The sequence below is a fragment of the Nannospalax galili genome, unplaced genomic scaffold, assembly GCF_000622305.1.
Source record: "Nannospalax galili isolate Female #2095 unplaced genomic scaffold, S.galili_v1.0 scaffold1382, whole genome shotgun sequence".
NCBI lineage: Eukaryota > Metazoa > Chordata > Mammalia > Rodentia > Spalacidae > Nannospalax > Nannospalax galili.
The window spans coordinates 1,216,222-1,228,325 of record NW_008348397.1 but is presented as its reverse complement, the minus strand read 5'-3'; the positions used below and the strand labels follow the sequence as shown (position 1 = coordinate 1,228,325).

At 48.8% G+C, this 12,104-nt stretch overlaps 1 long non-coding RNA gene across 1 annotated transcript; it reads right to left on the bottom strand.

The window, feature by feature from the left end:
• Positions 1 to 868: 868 nt before the first annotated feature.
• On the bottom strand, positions 869 to 6,857 carry LOC115072390. The gene is made up of 3 exons (XR_003851447.1): positions 6,707 to 6,857; positions 4,431 to 4,516; positions 869 to 1,028 (listed from the first exon to the last, which is right to left on the bottom strand). It is a non-coding gene; the product is annotated as an uncharacterized LOC115072390 (long non-coding RNA).
• Between the last annotated feature and the right edge of the window lie 5,247 nt (positions 6,858 to 12,104).

Below are 12,104 nucleotides of genomic sequence, written 5' to 3'. Positions count from 1 at the left end.
AGAAAAAATTTAAAGAGTTTTTTAAAAAGTGAGGGGCTGGAGAGACGGCTCAAGGGCTAAGAGCACTTGCTGTTCTTAAGCCATGTGGGTGCTGGGAACAGAACCCCAGTTGAGACCAGCTCCTGCTTTCGCTGACTGCTCTGCTCCAGTCCATAGCCCTTTGGTTCACACTGTGCTGCTCCACAGCCTGACACTGATGCTTTTAGTGTCCAGGTGCCCTTTACCTCTGCAGATCGTAATTCAAATACCACGACTCCTTTGACCTCTAGCTAAAATGGCAGGCTCCTGCCTCATGCTTTGTCACCTTTCTATGACCTTGGGAGTGGGTGTACTTTCTTCCTTCTAGTATGAAATTTAATTATGTCTCTCTCCCCAGCTAGAATAACGTTTCCTGTAGGCAAGGATCTTTGAATCCTTCGCTTCAAACAGTGGCCAGAGTAGAATGTAGGATATCAATGCAAATATGTTGTAAGGATTGGGTATAGCTCAGTGGTGGCACATTTGCCTGCCATGCACAAGGCTCAGGAACAAACCTGCCCATGAACTCTTGCCTATACGGCAGGAGGGCTCATGGCTCAGATTCTAACCTGGGCCTTTTTGCTTCCACAGTTGTGCTTCTTTCCCTCAAAGCTGCTTTCTCTGTTGCAGCTCTCCGATCCCACATTCTTCACAAAAGTTAAGCCAAGTAATGGGGGCATGGTGGTGCACGCCTTTAATATCAGCACTTGGGAGGCAGAGGCAGGCAGATCTTCATGAGTTCGAGGCCAACCTGGTCTACATAGCAAGTTCCAGAACAGCTGGGGCTACAGGGAGACCCTGTGTCAAAAAGACAAAAATAAATAAATAAAATTAACTGTACTCACCTTCTTGTATATCTCCCGGTTCATCTAGAATAGTCAGCAACAGGTCCTTAGGGCTCTGGACACCATCTTTCCAACATCCCTTCTTTACTCTTACCCTTTTCCCCATCTCCTCCAGTTCAAGGCCACTTGTTGAGTCAAAACAGAAGACCAGCTCTCTCAGGAATACTAAACCAGGTCAGGAAAGAAAAGCTGGTCTCAGAAACTTCTAGGGGTGGGATGGGAAGGAGAGGTTGGAACTTTAGCCAGTCCTGCCTCTGCACTATTCAAAGCTGAGTGGTCCAGAGAACTTGGTTAACATCTCTGAGCCTCAGCCTTCTGCTCTACTAAATGGGGCTAAGGATAGCTGGCCTGCTGTACTGTGCAAGTTAGAGATGGCTGGTAGGAAGTTCCTTGCTTTCTCATAGGCACCTTCATCAGGACCAGAGCAAAAGTTTCCTCACGGGCTTCCTCACTCAAACCCAACCTCTACACCCCACCACAATTAAAAAACCAAACAGGATCTCAGGTAGCCCAGGTTGGCCTCAACCTTACTAGGTAGCCAAGGCTGTCCTTGAATTTCTGATCTTCCTGCCTCCACCTCCCAAGTACTGGGATTGCAAGCAAGCACTCCTGCCTGGCCAGAATTTTTTTCTAAAACTCAGTTCGTTGCAAAAATTCCTCCATAGTTTGCCACTGTCTCCCAGGATGCAGCAAGCATGCTAGTTAAGAGCTCAGAGCCCAGGCTATGGGGTCAGGCCTGGGTTTGAAGTTTATCTCTTGGGCCAAGTTCCTTAATTTCATTGAAGCTTAGATGACTCAACTGAACAAGGGGACGACAGTACCTGCTTCAAGTGGTTATTGCAATACAGAAGCAAGGCAGTCAGCACAAAACCTTTGCCACATGGGAGATGCAAGCTAGATTATTATAACAGAGCAAAGCCCAGGTTCCTAAGTACGCCATGCCAAGCAGAGCTGTTCATAGGAATCAAACAATAGGAAGAACTGTGTGAATGAAGTACTGGGCATGCCCTTCTGACCTTGGCCACACCAAGTGTGAAGTATGCTCAGTGCTTACAGGCCCCCTGGGTGAGTCTTCCGTCTGTGCCTTTGTACATGCCCTTCCTGCTGTCTAGAATGCTCTTTTGCTCCTTACTCACCTGGCAACTCCTACTCATCCTTTTAGACCTAATTCAAGCTGGAGTTGGTTGCACAGGTCTGTAATGCCAGCACTTAGGAGATGAGGCAGGAGGATTGCTTCAAGTTTGAGGACCAGCCTGGGCCAGGGCTAAGCTGATTTGTTTGGCCCCAGCCTGGAATGTCAGGAAAACTTTTTACCAAGAGCTGGGGGCTCCAGGCTCTGTGCTGAGTCCTGATGGAACTCATTTATTCCTTGGGGGTAATCTTATAAATTGGGTTCTGATGTCTTTCCCATTTCCCACAAGAGGAAACTCAGACCCAGAGTAAGTGTCTTAAGGGCCTACTAAACAATTGGTAGTAGAGTCAAGGTCTACCCTGGACCCAGCTGGCTCTAATCAACCCCTTAGGCTCAGTTTCTTCACATGGAAAATGGGATGGTAGCTGTTCTTCAGCTCTTTCAGGCTTACTGAGTAATGCAAATGTGAGGGAGAGCAAAACTGAGGGGTTGTGTCTCCCTTATGAATGGGGTAATGATTTGTTTAGGATAAAAACTTTTCTGGGAGTACAGCTGAGAAATTGAGACTCCAAGAGCCCAAGGCCCCAATTCACCTTTCTCCCTAGGGTTTGTCTGGAGCCTGGGGCCAATTCAGCAACCTTTCCCTTTCCTGGGCCCACTGCCAGCCCTTCCTGCTTCCCCCCACTGCCCCAGTCCCCTGGAAGACAATGGTGGGCAGGCAGGTCCTTTGTGAAAGGGGTCAGGACAGTTAATCTGGGGCTGGGTTAGGGGGAGGCATGTTGAGGACTGGGATGGGAATGGGGGCTGCCTGTGGCAGAAGAGAAACAGTGGTTTGGAGAGACCAGAGGACGTTGGAGGCAGGGGGCCTGAGAAGTAAAAGCTTGAAACAGGCTTTGGGGAGCATTTCCTCTGAATGTAGATTTGAGTTCCTATTAAACTTGCCAAAAATTTGTGTTAGCTAATGGATTCTTAATTCTGTCTAAAATGAGAGAGGGAAGATTATGCCATTCATCTTGTATTGGTTTGAAATTACATCTGACACCTAATCGATCATACTGTGGAACATTAACTCTTTGGAAGAGACCCAACTTTTTCTCTCTCCCTTGCTTTCCAGGGCTCTGGAGCCACCCCCACTCCTGATTCCTTCTTTTGTATTTCATTAACTAAGCAAAGCTCTGACTGTCTCTGGGGTACAGGCTGGGGGAGGGTTCTTTTGAATCAAGGGAGATAATCAGGTCCCCCAATCCTTCGTCCTTAGGAGCCCCCACTTCCAACCTTCAAGTGACCTCGTCTGGCCCTGCTTTCCTCATGCATTCTGAGACAAGAAAATGCAGAATGGAAGGCACTGGGGTGGGGGTGACCTTAGAGCCACCTTGGGGGCACCAGGGAGAGGCAGGGAGCCAGGCAAAGATGAGCTGGCATGTGGGGCTGGGGCAGAGGCCATGGCAGGGGGCTCACCTGCGACTTGCCTGGCAGATGGGTGAGGAGGAATAGGGCAGATGACAATAGATTTGCCTCTGGGGATCCTGATGAGCTCAAATTAAAAACCCCAAACCCAGATCTGCTTTCCAGGAAGACTTTCTGGCAGCAAGAAGCCACCACTGGAGGCCACCAGGCCTGGGCCAGGATCCTGGCTGCACTCCTGACAAGCTATGTGACCTTGGGCAAGTTACATAATGTTCTGAGTCTCAGTTTCCTTCTTAGAACTGAATGACAAAATGATAGCACAGGGCTGGGGTGGGAACTAGATGACACAGTCCATGTAAAACTGGGAAGAGCCCATCACCTGGCACACAGTAGGTGCCCAATAAAGGTGACAAGTGAGAAGCCAGATCTTCATTCCCTTCCTCTGCTTCTACTGCTTCCCCATTCTTCCTCCTCATTCCTATCCAACTTGTTTGCATTCTCAGCTCAAACTCTTGGCAGACTCCATCTTTCCTTGCCCCGTCAAGGTGTGCTGGATAGCTTTAGTGTCAACTTGACACACCTGGGTTGAGGGAGCCTCAATTGGGGAATTTCCTCTATTGGACTGGCCTGTGGCCATTTCTGAGGGCATCTTCTTGATGAGTAATGTGGGAGGGCCCAGCCCACTGTGGGTGGTGCCACCCCTGGGCAGGTGGGCCTATGTTGCATAAGACAGCAGGCTGAGCAGGGGCCAAGAGAGCAAGCCAGTAAGCAGCATTCCTCCATGGCCTGTGCTCCAGCTCCTGCTTCCAGGTTCCTGCCCTGAGTTCCTACCTTGGGCTCCCTGATGAACTGTGACCTGGGAGATGTAAACTGAATAAACCCTTTCCTCCCCAAATTGGTATTGGTCAGAGTATTTTGTCATACCAATGAAGAAACAAACCAGGACACAAGGGCAGATCAAGGTCAAGAGAAGCTATAAGATCAGGAAGGCCAGGAGAGCTGGCCAGTGCTTCCTCATAAGAGGGTACCTGAAGGAGGCTGCTCCCTTCTTTCCCAGAGCTCCTGTTTCCTCAGGGGTTGTTTCCTGCATGCAGACCTCTTTCAGCATCCCCTGCTGGGAAGGGAAAGTGGGATCTCAAGAAAAGGGTTTTCTAGGAGGTGAGCCCAGCAGGAAGGGATACTCCAATTGGGACAAAGCCACTTGCTTTTAAAACTTAGGCACCTCTGAGACCTCTGTCTGTGGATTCCAAGGCTTCTGTCCCCAGTCTAGAGAATACATTGGATTCTTCAAGAGCAAGGGGGAAGCTCCATAGTGAAGTGCTAGCTGTGCAAGGGGCTTGGTAAAAGTCCTAGGAATGCAAAGAAAAAAATGAGTTGGGACACAGGGAAACAGGTGGAGGTAGGAGGGGACAGGGCCATCAATCCCATTCATGTTTCCCAGAAGGTTCCATGACGTCTCCCTTAGCTTTGCTTTGGACATGAGGAATGAAGTTCCAGGGCCCTCCAGTTCCTCATGAAGCTGGGTCAGAAAAGAACTGTAGTGTACAGCTGGTCTCTGAGCTGGACAGCAAGGGGAGCATGATGCTTCTTTTGTGGAAATTCAGGTAACCTCTGAATCAGGGTCTCAAAAAGCACCCATTACTCATGTGAATGAACATGTAGGCAAAGGGCCAGGCTGATTTAGACAACCAGTTTAAGGCCATATGAGGAACCATGAGTGCCTGTCAGGTATCTGTTCCAAGGGACAGATAGAAAATGGTAGAAAAGAATGGCTTGGGGCTGGAGAGATGGCTCAGTGGTTAAGAACACTTGTTGTTCTTGCAGAAGACCCAGGTTCAAATCCCAGCACCCACATGGCAGCTAACAACTGTTAGTAACTCCAGTTCCAGGGAATCTGACAGCTTCTTCTGTCCTCTGCAGGCATTGCAGGACACAGGTGCACTTACCCACATGCAGCAATACATGCATACACATGAAATAAAAACAATAAAATATTTTTAAAAAAGAATGGCTTAGAATGCCCCAACTGGTATTCATAGGGCCTTCAAAGGAGTCCCAGTGTAGGAACTTGAATGCTTGGAAAATCTTACCTGGTACCATCATTTTGCAAAGTTGGAAACCAATACTCAGAAAAGGAGGTAAAATAGGCCAGGGTCACAAATGAGACAGAGAAACTAAGAACTTCTCAACCCACCTGCATCAACTCTCAGCCCCCCTGCATCAGGAATCTGAAGGGACATTTTTCTAGGTCACTTTTCAGTCCTAGAAGAGCCTACATGGGGATTGAATTTTGGGAGACAGTGAGAGAGCTGCTGAGAGGCTTTCTCTGAGAAGAGCAGAGGGCTCTGGGGAAATTCAGCTTCCTCTCTCCCCCAATACTGACACAAATGTACAAAGGCAGGAATTTTATTTCCCAAATGTTCCTTCGGTGGGGCACTCACTGTTTCCCAGGAGACGCCTGGTGATGCCTCTTCCTGCCAGTTTCCCTGGCAGCCACTAGGCGGCCATGGCTTCCTTTTCTGCCTGAAGACTCCACACAGAGAATCTCACATGGTTTGTATTAACAGGAAGTAGTGCTAAGGGCTGGAGGGGTTTGGGGCAGGTCCTGTGTGTGTGTATAGACCAGTCAGGCCAGTTGGAGACTGAGGCAGGTGCACATGGGGCTGCATGGGTCCAGGGCAGGTGGGCAGGACTAGATACATATACTGCCCTACCTCTGGTTCTCAGAGTGGAGAAAAAAATCCTCTCTGGCATATTTTTTCCCAAATGTTAAATTTTTTCTCCCTTGAACATAAAAGTATTGCAAGATTGTTGTAAAAGTAGGTAATCCCAATAAAAGAGAATGAACATGAGTCCCAGACTCAAATTTTATGGTCTGTTTCCCTCCTCTCTCCATAGGAAAATAATCACCTTCTGGCTGCAAAGTCCAGGTTTAAGAGCACTTCCAGGCAGGCGTGATGGTGCACCCCTTTAATCACAGAACTTGGGAACCAGAAGCAGGCAGATCTTTGTGAGTTCAAGGCTAGCCTGACTTACATAGTAAGTTCCAAGATAGCAAGGGCTACATAGTGAGACCCTTTCTCAAAAAAACCAAACCAAACAAAGCAAAACAAAAACAAAGTACTTTGAGGAGGGAGGGGAAAGTATCCTAACATTGTAGACTGTTTTAGAATCTAGAGTTCCTTCTACAGCAAATGCCCCTGTAATTAGAGAGACTGCTATGCATCTGGCTGGCCCATAGAAGCTCCGTGGTTTCAGAATGGAACTCTTCCTCCCCCATGGGTGCCCATTCCCACACTCTTACCTGCTTGCTCTGTGTGATCTCCCAGTAAATATGGGCTGGAAGAATGAATGTGAGACAGGCCCAGACACAGACATCAAGTTGCAAAGTGACCTCAATCATGTTCACCAACAAAACTCACAGCTCTGGAGAAAACTGTCTCAAATATCCCACAAATTCCCTCTTTCCCAGGGCAAATGGGGGTGAAATGTTGGAGTTACTCAGAAGAGGCAAGCCCATATAGGGAAATTCCCAAGTCGGCCCTCTGATAGGACAAGGCTGAGGCACTAGGGGGAGATTGTCAGGGCTTGTAGGCAGGCATCACAGAGGAAGGGATATGAGTGAAAGTCTTGATGTGAGGAAAGAGGGAGGGAGGGGAAGGAGGGGTCTGGGGGGAGAGAGGGGAGGGGGGGAGTGAGGAGGGGGCAGAGGAGGGGAGAGGGGGGAGAGAGGAGGCGGGAGGGGAGAGAGGGGAGAGAAGGAAGAGAAGGGGGACAGAGAGAATTTTTCTATTCTGACAAGGGGGGCAGTGTTGGAGTGTTGGGTGGAAGGTTCTCGGCAACATCAAGAGAGAATTAAACCTATGGAGGAGACTCACCTCCCTCAAGGGATCTACCCCCAAACAGCATTGGGATGGGGGCCAGCTCCTTGGCTCCCTTTCTTCTTTCTGGTGAACTTACTAAAGGTCCTACCACCAACATGTTACAAATTATTCCTTTTTTTTTTGGTCTTTTTGAGACAGGATCTCTCTGTAGCCCCAGCTGTCCTGGAGTCACTATGTAGACCAGGCTGGCCTTGAACTCACAGAGATCCGTCTGCTTCTGCCTCCTGAGTGCTGGGATTAAAGGCATGCGCCACCAAATTATTCCATTTAACTACTGATAAATGGGAGGTTAATCCCATTGTACAGACAAATAAACCATGACTAAGAAAAAGTTACTTGCCCAGGTCAGAGGCCAAGTGGCAGATCAAAAGCACTTCACTTTTAGGCCTGGCCCTGCAAATGCTTTCCACCAAGGTTCCTACCCTTGGTAGGGATGAAGGTATCCCCTAATTCTGAAGACCCGTCTTCTTGCTCAGAGTCCCTGGCCGCCCTGTGTTGTTCAGGCATTGATCTTACCCCTGCTTCCCCCGAGAATAGAGTGCCCAGGGAGGTTGGTGTTAAGGCACATGTCGCTCAGCCTTGGCCAGGTGACCAGTACTTCTCAAAGATGTCACCGTCCCCACTTTGCAAGGGCTTGCTTTTCTCTCGAAGTTATCTATCAGTCCATCACTGTGCTCCTTCCCTCCTCTGATCCCCATCACATCCTTCAGAAAAACGGCGCAAAAACTTGCTGAAGGCGGGTTCCCAGGGCAGCAGCACTGAGCCAGAGCACTTTGCTCCTTCTTGGGGTGCTCCCACTCCGCCCTATTTGGCCAGCCGCCGCAGGGTACCAAGGGCCGGCAGCCTGGCAGCCCCAGGAGTTGCTGGGTCGAAGGCCCGAATTGGCCCCGCAGATGCCGCCCCCCGCCCTTGGCCGGGGCCCCCACGGTGTCGGGGAGCAGGAGGAATCAATCAGGATAATGAAGCCACAGCCTGCCACGCACCGCGGGGGCACTGAGGAGCGGGGGCCGGTGCCAAGTGCGCCAGACGGTTCGGAGGAGCAGAGCCGACGTGGCCCGGCGGCGGCGGCAACCCAGCGCCCGCGCGCGGTTGTCCGGACGCTGCTCCGCGCAGGCCCCTGGCAACGGCGCCTTAGCAACCGGAGACGCCCGGGAAAATTCTTAAAGTTGCAGTGCCTTCTTGGTTCCCCACCTCTGCGATGGCAGAGATAGGAGGTTTGGTGGTGGGTGTCAGAACTTGAGGATCTGACTCACACCTTCACTCGCTTATTTATCAAATGTACATGGTTTAGACACCACATAAAGTGGTGTGGAGTGGACGGGCGACAATTAAAAAACGAGCAAGATCCTGCCACGAGGAGTTCACAGAGTAGCGCACAAGGCAGACCAGACTGGCTGAGGTGAGCAGGAGTTTGTTATCCAGAAGGAAGGGGCTTTGGCTGGAGGGCCGAAGAAGCGGGACAGAAATATTCCTGTAGTACCTGCCTTGCTTCATAGTGGCTGGATCCTTTTAATTTTGGGAGCTACCTTATTATCCCCGCAACAGTGCTTTGAGATGGGCATTCTTATCGTTACCATTATCCATTCCATTTTAAAGATGAAGAATTAGAGGCCCAGACTTAGCCAAAAATCTTGCCTTGGAGAATTCAGGACTAGGTCATAGGCTATCTGACTCCGGCCAGCTTTTATTGTGCTTATTATCTGAAAGTTTAGAACTGCGAATGCTCAACAGAAATCATGTAATAAGTGACCAAGAAGAAAGGGTAGCTGAGGGAAGACAATCTCATCCTGTCCCTGCCTTTGTGAGCTGGACTCGATGTGGGCACAGGGCTATATGAGGTGCCCTCCAGATGTCCCTCTGGTTCCATGATTTGATATCTGAAGTCCAGGCACTGTGCCACCATTCTGGGCAGGAGTTGTTGGCAGGGGACTGCAAACTGGGGGGATTCCAGGCTTCTGAGAAAAGGGGTCAGGGTTGGTGGAGGAGGATTAGAGGGGTGGTTAAGGCAGCTTGGCAAAAGAAAGCCTGAGTTTACATTACTAGGAAGGCTGGGCTTCATCTTTCCCTCTCCTGCTCACCTTTCTTTTTCTTCATGTCCATTCAACCAAGAAATCTGTGCCAGGCCTGGGGTACAAGCAGAGGATGTTGGTGACACAAAACGCATGCTAGCTCTGGAATCAAGTTCTTCTGGCTTCTCCCTGAGCCTCAGTTACCTCAGCTCTAGATATAGGTATTACTATCTACTATTCAGGTTTGTGAGACTTAAGCAGGGTGAGAAAAAAATACATGTACCATGTTTGGCACAGCATGGATACTTAATAAGTGGTAAATTTAAAAACACCCTTGCTTATTTTGGTAGTCTTATTATATTATACTTCTAAAGATATGTCCATGTAACCCCCAGACTCTATGAATGTTACCTTATCTGGAAACAAGGTCTTCACAGATATGATTGCATTAAGTCTTGAGGTGGGGGAAGTTATTCTGAGTCATTTGGATGACCTTGAAATATCACTACAGATATTTGAGGCTGGAGGCTCTAAAATTTATGCCAGCCCAGGCAACTTAAGAGAGAACCTGTCTCAAAATAAAGAGACTGGCAATGTAGTTCAGTAGTATAGTCCTTGCATGAGACCCTGGGCTCAATCCCCAGGTAAGGGTGGAGGGCTATTACATAAAGACTATTTACATAGATGATGTGAAGATGGAGGTGGCCTCTAGAAGCTAAAGGAAGTGGAGTAGATTCTCCTATAGCCCTCCAGAAATTGATGATGAATCCCTGATCTTCAGGAATGTGAGAAAATAAATTTTTGTTGTAAGCCACCAAAGTTGTAGTGATTTGTCATAGTAGTCTTGAGAAGCTGATAAACTTAATGCTGGAGATTGGGTCTTGAACAGAGCCCAGGCATTCCTGATCTACTAGGAAAGGACAGAAACATACAGTGTAGGGCACTCAGAAGAGACACACCTTGCCAGAATTAGGAGGTAGAAAGGTGGGTAAGGCTGTTGGTTAAGTTTAGCTAGGTAAAAGACTAAAATAGGAAGGACATTCCAGGTAGAAGAGGCAGGGGGGTGAGACACAAAATTACCTTTAGGAAATTGCCTACATTTGGGATGGCAGTATGTGAGGGAGGCATGCGATAACTAGGTGGGTAGCAGGGGCAAGAAAGCCAAGGCCCTTGGCTTCCACCCAAGGATGGAATCAACCCTTCCGCTTGTGTTGGCATCAGGCCTTAGATCAAAGAACCAGATTGTCAACATTAGAAAGAAATCTCTGACACCATCCAATATAATCTTCCCATTTCACACATAGGGAAATTGAGGCCTACAGAAAGGAAATTGAGCTCATGCAGAGCTGGATAACAAACCAGACCCACATGGCCACACTGCATCTGAATGTCCCATGTCTTGAGGCCTTATATAGATGCTGCTTGGAGCTTCCTTTGCATTCACTTCCAAAAGGCACAAGCCCTGTAGTCTCTAAACAAAGAATATGCTATTTGCATTTTGCTTGCATACTGTCAATTAGATGAGAAGCAGATTCATTCAGCTCCTCCCATTCACATTCTATCTCGCTCACATTGAGTTGTTCATGTACTGTTTTGATGGTACCCAGGATGGCTTAGAATTCACTGTGTAGACAAGGCTAGACTACATCTTACAGAGATCCACCTGCTTCTGCCTCCTGAGTGCTGGGATTAAAGGCATGTGTCACTATGTCTGGCTTCCTCATGTATTTCTTCACCTCAATACCTTCTGTCCAAGCTCCAGCTCAGGCCTCACTTCTCAAGGTCCCTCACCTAACTCCAGCCCAATTCTTGCTATGTTTGGTCCTGCCTAGAAAAGTTGCCTGGTGGTTTTTAGCATACTCTTGAGGATACTGAAACAACTTACAATGGAATGGGAGATTTCCAGCTTGAAGTCCCCTCCAGGAATGGGGAACAGTGAATTCTGTTTCCCTATATCCCAGAAGCCATCTGAGTAGGGCTATGGGAATGGAACAGGAGGGTGTTCCTTAGGGATCTGGTGGGCAGATACCAGCTGCATGCCCCAGGCCTGCTTCAAGCACCTTGGCTGACAGCCACACTAGCTCTTGGAGGAGCCGGTTCCTTCTTCAAAGGAGAAATCTTGAAGGTCTGGGAGCATCTCTTGCTTGTCAGCCTAGGGTCAGGTTGAGGTCATCAAGTGATTTACTATGGAACTTCCAATTGGACTACATATCTAGATTCCTGAGGCTGCCATCACCTAGAAAATTGTGAAGCCTGTGCTAAAGCAAGCATGGTATCTTAAGGGTATGTACTCAATACTTTCTGATAATGAGGGGCTACCTGCCTCTCTTACCTCCACAGACCCTCTTCTTTTTGAAATAAAGGCTGGGCCCAGCACCCCTCCCAGATGATATGCCAGAGCCTGTCATCTGGTGGTCACCAGAGAAGCCACCATACTGTGGCCAAGACAGGTGCACAGGATGACCTCAGATTCCCCCTGCTCCCATCTTGGCAGAAGAGCTGTAGGGTTCCATCACTACAGCTGACTCGAGGTAGCTCCCAGGAACTGGGAATTAGGATACATGGAAAAACCTGGGGCATAGTTCAGACTAGCAATTGGCAGAAGCTTGCTTGCTTTGCATTAGGATAGTGGCCTGGGAAGAAAGGCTGCTTTAAGTATGAATAATTCCTTTCAAGTTGGGCATGGTGGTGCCACCTTTAATCCCAGCATTTAGGAGGCAGAAGCAGGCTGATCTCTGTGAGTTCGAAGCCAGCCTGGACTACATAGTGAGTTCCAGGCCATCTGGGGCTACAGGGAGACACTGCCAAA